General features: G+C 38.6%; 1 non-coding gene across 1 annotated transcript; it reads right to left on the reverse strand.

The window, feature by feature from the left end:
* Positions 1-6,211: 6,211 nt before the first annotated feature.
* On the reverse strand, positions 6,212-6,318 carry LOC141702659 (small nucleolar RNA R71). The gene has a single exon (XR_012567219.1). It is a non-coding gene; the product is annotated as a small nucleolar RNA R71 (small nucleolar RNA).
* Between the last annotated feature and the right edge of the window lie 596 nt (positions 6,319-6,914).

Below are 6,914 nucleotides of genomic sequence, written 5' to 3' on the forward strand. Positions count from 1 at the left end.
AGATCTCCAAGTGACCTAATTTTCTAAATTCTCAACCGTTCTCTCTCGTTTCAAACTATTTCTCTCTACTTTTTCTTACCCACTCAAATTCAGACTATTTCAATGGCATCAAACACAGTTACACCTTTCATCCCAAAGGAGGGCACCAATTACCTTGCTTTTATTGACGCAAATCAGGCTCCTGATGCTTTCAAAAGTTTTATGAAATTTCTTTCTGAAACTTATTTTGCAGGTCCTCTGACAGAAAATCCAGTTCTGTACTTGGATGTTCTGGGGGATTTTTGGAACACGGCTGTTGTAAGGACTATGGTGCATTAAAATCCAAGTTGTATCTATTGTGCTCAATTGCTCCATTAGAGGCCAGCCAGTGGAATATTCTGAAGAAGATGTCAGTGTAGCTTTGGGCATCCTAACTGAAAATAAACTTGGTGGAGGTTCCAACACAGGATGAGCTAGCTGAGTTCATGGACTTCATCAATTATAGTGAAAGAATCAACCTGGCTATCCTGAACAAGAAGTTTCTCAGGGGAGAATGGTCTTTCTTGTTTGACTCTATTGTGAGGGCCCTCACATGCAGAAAGACAGGGTATGACAACATCTCTAGTGTCATCCAGAAGCTGGTGTTCTTAATGGCCCATAATGGACACCTCAATGTAGGTCATCTTATCATGGAGGAGCTAAGCACCAGGCTCATTATGCCTTTGACAGCAAGAGGTAAGGAAATATTTCTTCCTAGATTTATAAACTCTGCTTTAATTCATAAAGTGCATGACATTCATATGCTTATTGGTATAGATAGGACTAAATTAGGCGATTGTAAGCAAGTGTCCAAAGTTCTATTTGGCTCACTTACTACTAAAAATAAGGTACCTGTAAGTCTTAAACTCGTTCCATTTTTGATTGAGAGATTTAAGACTTACCATTACCTTATTCCTGACATGAGATCTAATAGTGAACCTAGTACAGCTATGGCTTATGTCTCTGTGGAATTACAAACACAGGACAACTAACAGGGGTCTTCCCAAGCTGAGACATTTCCTTCTGTACCAATGGAACATCTTCTCAAAAGGGTGAAGTGAGTAAAAAGAAGAGAAAGCAGGCAACCTTAACAGTAATCAATGAGAGTGGCGAGGAGCAAAAAGAACAGGAGTAACCCTTGGTCAAGAAAATCAAGAAGGTGAAACAAACTGAGCTAACCACTCAAGACACCTTTGCATCCTCCCAAAAGGATGTAGTTGTAAAACAGGGATTAAAATAGGCTCTAGGGGCATCCTCTCAACAGGGTGTCCTAATTGAATAAAGCATTCACCCTAATGCATCTTGTAAAGAGTCAGCACCATCACTTGAACAAAGTCAAGTGTATGAAAGGAGAAACAAGGATGGCACACACAAAGAGAGCATATCTCTTGAAGCTCCCTCATTCATACAGGGGGAGATGCCAAAACTCAATTCTAAAATTCAAACTCTCATTTCTCAATTTCTTTTTCATACAATGAAGCACTTGAATCTGACTCTCAAGTGCTGTCAACTTCAAGTGACATGGTTCTTGAAACTGTGTTCACCACTCAGGAACCAAATTTAGTTGGTGAGAGGCTACATGCTTGGGTAGACCTTGATGACACCAACAAAAACACAGGGGTATCATCAGTTTTTACTGAAGATCATGTGGTGGTTACAAATGCACATTCATGTGCAAATCAACCTTCATAGGTTGCAAAGTTTGAGGGTAGTACTCCTGAGGGAAAGCTACCTAAATCCTCTTCAATTCAATTGAAGGTTCCTCTTGTGGGAACAACTCCCCTCAAAACCCTAGTTGAGATTGCACTCATAGTTGAAGCTTGGAGTTCAATTTCCAATAATCCTGCTATGGGGGAGGCAAGTACATCACTTTCAAGTGACATTGTTTTGAAAGAAACACAAGAGTTTGATACTAGAGTACATGAAAGTAACCTAGTTAACTCCCCTCCAATTCTAATGGAGGTTCCCATCACAAGTGAGGAACAAACACTGTCATAACCACAGGTCACCCTGTTAGTCAAACTGTGACATCTGTCACAGGTAATTCTACTGAAAATCCACCCTCCACCTCACAACCCGCAAATATTCCTTCACCATCCAACCATTCATAACAACCATCTCATCAAATCTAACAGTGGCTACAAAATGTTCAATCTCAACCAAGCACTGTGGATGATCTTCTAGTTGATCACATTTCAGGTCTTGCTAACATCTCACGGTATCTACTCACTCAGGCATGACAAATAAAATTTATCAAACAATTCTGCTCGGTTATAATGAAGATGTTAAAAAGGAAAAGCAGGCGATTATGAATGAAGCTGAGCAGGATGGCAATGTGGATGCCTTCCTCTGTAAAGACTTCACACTAGAGATGGATCATGTCTTGGCAAGATTCAGGGAGGAGTATGTCATAATTTTAGGGAGCAATGCCAAGGTCCTGACTCCACAAGAAGTATATAATGCAGTTAATGAAGTCTATAAAGCTCAAATCAAAGCTTTTCACCTATTTGTTAAAATACTAGAGTTGACTTTGACTGGTCAGCAAGACAAGATTAGAAATATGGTAAGGGATAAAATGGTTGAAATCATTCCTTCACAAGTCATGATCTAATTAAGATTCCAACATTTTACTGACCAAATGGAAAGATTTGATCTGACTTTAGTAGATACAAATATCAAAAATCTGAGGTAATCCTTTGTGGCCCTGCATGAAGTGGTTCAACAACACATTACCAAATCTAATGACACCAGACTCAAGCTATACCAACTTCATCAAAGCAGGTATGATCCATCTGCTCTATTGATGGAAGGCATCAAGGAAGATTTGCAAGCCACAATTGGTACCTTAGTTTCCTCCACCTCTCAATAACCCATCTCAACATCAACAAACTTGCAAATCTAGTCTCTCTAAAATCAAGTCTCCATTCTGCAATTAGCAAATGAGTCCTTTACAAATCAAGTATCTCAACTCACAGCAATGGTGGAAAGTCAACAGGCTGATATTCAAACTCTAGTGGACTCTAACAAGCACCTCTAAATGAAAAATTTTGTGTCTTTGGGAGCCATCATGGGTGCACTCAACATTCAACCGCCTACACTTCCAGAAGATGTGAGGCCTGAAATCCCTACACCTCTTATCATGCCTTCCAACAAGACTAAGGGGGGAGATAGAGGCTAGGTTACTAAAATCATCCCAAACATCTACATCTGTTCAAGCTCAAGCTCAAAATGCTAATAAAGGAAAATCTCAAATAGTTGAAGTTGATGTTGGAATGGAGAGGCTTATCAAAGCAGCTGAGAGACCTAGTCTACGCAAGGAATTTGAAGATCTGTTAAAGGCTCTCAGGGCTTCTCTTAACAATAACTTCATCACTTACAAGAGGGGTTTAAATAAGACCATAAACTATATAAGGGTGATTTTAGTGACCAAGGGCAATTTTCAGGAAAAGAGATTGGTGATAAATATCAATGAATCGGGAGTAGACTGATGTATGTTAGAGTCCCTAAATTTTCTTACATCAAGAAGGGCATCTGAATTGGATATCTTCATTGACAAAGTCAACAGAGTAATCAGTGAAGACAATCTCTTGCTTAGGGAATTATAAAAACCTCAAGAATCTGCTTTTCCAGAAGCATATCTCTATTCATCCAAGGGAGTACCTTACATATGTCCAAACACCAAGGAACTCAAGAACTTTCTTGTTCCAAAACATTATGTCATGGCACACAAAAAGCTTATAATGACTCTGGAAACTGGATTGAAGACCAAGAAGAACAAGACAGATGAAGATATAGAGATGATAAAGATTTTGCGGAGATACTTGAGAGATCTTGAAGTCATGTTGCCCAAAACACAATTCAACAAGGATGACTTGGATGATGATGAGCAGAAGCAAGATGATCAAAAACCTTCTGCCATAAATCCAAGTCAATCCTCTAAGGCAACTGACATCAAAGAAGGAGATAAGAAATGAGATGCAAAGAAGAAAGGAAATGATGAAAACAAGGGTGAAGAGAAAAGAAGGAAGAAGAAGGAGAATGGTTCAAAACCACAGAAAAATACCCTACAAATCCAAATCAACCAAACTCAAACACTTTACCACCTCTAACCTCTAAACCTAATTTCTTGTACAAACACACTGCTAACATGATAAGTGGCATTTATATCCACTTAGAACGCTTTGTAAAGGCTCGAATTGGTGTTTTATACTCAAGTTGTTTATATATTTGATATGTTTTGCATTTCAGGGCATAATCGGAAAAAGGACTTGATATTGCATGATTTATGCTTAAAGAGTGTTAGGATGGAGCATCAGTCGATTGTGCGAAAGAAACCAGCAAGTGAAGTCAAGAAGCAGAAAAACCAGTTTTTCCAGAAGCTCAGGGCGGCCGCGCCAGTCTTCATGGCGGTCGCGCTCACTTAACAGAAACCCAGGGCGGCAGCGCTAGGTCGATTTTTCAGAATACTTATTCTAATAGAAGACTGATTTGATGGACTCCTGATTAGATGGGCTGGTATAAAAAGACTCTTAAAAGATGTTTTTTATATACGAGAGCAAGGAGAGAGTAGGAAGAAGACTTAATAGCACAATATAACAAAAGAGAAGAAGATCTAGTGTTTACTTGTGATTATTTGCTTAACTTGTAATCTTGGATGCTTGCTTTCTTTATTGTTTAAACCTAATACTCTTGTTAACGTACTTTGATATAATTATTCAGTTATTTCAGACCTAGTTTATCGTAGTTTATTTACCATGCTTTTATTGGAACCCATGGTGACGATGCGTTTGATTATGAACTAATAATTATCGTGGGGTTTTAACGGATTTACTTATGGATTTCTATAGTTAATTGTTTCAATACCTAAGTGTGTGGTGATTGTATAATATCCTAGTATTGGTTGTGCTTATTTGTCTTATGTGCGTCACAAATATATAAGATAGCCTGTTAATCTCTATTGAAGTGACAGTGAATGTAGAGGTTTATAACTTGTTATGCTAGTATAGGTTCATGTATTTATTATGCATGATTCGTAGGTAATTTTAACCATCTTCCTTGCCCTATGTAATCACGATAGATAACTTGTTCATTAAACCTTTATATTGTCAAATTTTATAGACATATAGGGTCTCAACATAATTGGTGTCAGTTCAGCTTCTATCTCTTTTATGGATGTCTGGTAATAAGGTATTTGTACAACGAAAGTTGGCGTTTACTAGTTTCGTGTTATCTGATTAGTTGTCATCACCATTGCATGCTAAGGTTAAGAACAATGACTTTGAATGAAGTAGTAATGAAGTTAGAAACCCATGTTTGTCTCATATAATTAAATCAACCTTTTAATCTCTTAGTTATTTGCAGGTTAGTTAATATTTTAGTTAATCAACAACCTAAAGTGTTATTGTCTTAGCATTGAATGATAGCCATACCATTTTTGCATAAGTGCATAAATTGAAGTTAACCTAAACCAGTCTCTGTGGGAACGAATCTGATTGATATCTTATACTACTTGTCAATGCGTATACTTGCGTGTAATTTTAGAGCATATTTTCGCCCCAACAAGTTTTGACGTCGCTGCCGGGGAATCGGTGTTAATTTCTAGTTTATGTGCTTGACATCAGTGGTCGTTAAAGTTCACTAATTCTGATATTTTACTTACTTGTTTGCTTGTTGTGTTTCAGGTACTCTAGAGAGAATTTATGCTAACGCGTTCTCGATCTCGCAAGAGAACACTGGATAAATCTGAGGAAGAAGTCGAAGTAGTTGAAAAGGTTTTTGAAGAAGTTGAGAAAGTTGAAGAAGAAGCTGTTATTGCAATGGGAGATCCAGTAGCGAATCTGAAAGCTTTGATGGATTATTCTCAGCCAAAGATCAATGATATTCAGTCTAGTATTATCGGACCAGCTATCGCGGCTAATAGTTTTGAAATCAAATCTAGCACGATTCAGATGGTGCAAAATTCAGTCTAGTTTGGGGGTTCTCAAACAGAAGATCCCAACATGCACATTAGAGATTTCATCGAGATCTGCGACACTTTCAAATTCAATAATGTGTCTGAAGATGCTATAAAGTTGAGGCTTTTCCCATTCTCTCTGAGGGATAAGGCTAAGTGTTGGTTGCATTCTCTACCACCAGGATTTATTACTACTTGGGAAGATCTTGCTCTAAATTCTTCCCTATGCCAAAGACAGCTGCAATCAGGAATGCTCTTACTCAATTTGCGCAGCAATCGGGAGAGACTTTGTGTGAAGCTTGAGAGCGATATAAGGAGATGCTTAGGAAGTGTCCTCATCATTGTATGCCTGACTGGATGATTATCAACTGCTTTTATAATGGGTTTGGAGCACAGTCTAAACCCATGCTCGATGCAGCATCAGGTGGAGCCTTATGGGCTAAAAGCTACGATGAAGCTTATGAGTTGATTGAACTGATGGTTGCTAATGACTACTACCAGAACCCAACTCAGAGATTACCTCAAGGCAAGGTAGCAGGAATTTTGGAGGAGGATACTGCTACTGCTATAGCTGCTCAGCTTAAGGCTTTAACGATGAAGTTGGATTCTTTGACTAATTATGAAGTTAATCAGATCAGAAGTGTTTGTCAGCTTTGTGCAGGTGCGCATGAAACTGAACAGTGTGCTATTTCTATTGAATCAGCTCAGTTCGTGAGCAACTTTCAGAGATCGCAGCAAGCAGTTCCAGCCACTTATCATCCCAACAACCATAATCATCTTAACTTCAGCTGGAGCAACAATCAGATTGTGATGCAACAGCCTTATCAGCAATATGCAGCAAAGTAATTCAACCCTCCCGGTTTTCAACAACCGTAATATGTACCAAGACAACAACTCCAACTTCAACAACTACCGCATTGGAGAAGTTGAGGCTCATGTGCAA

The sequence above is a fragment of the Apium graveolens genome, unplaced genomic scaffold, assembly GCF_009905375.1.
Source record: "Apium graveolens cultivar Ventura unplaced genomic scaffold, ASM990537v1 ctg5440, whole genome shotgun sequence".
Taxonomy (NCBI): Eukaryota; Viridiplantae; Streptophyta; class Magnoliopsida; order Apiales; family Apiaceae; genus Apium; species Apium graveolens.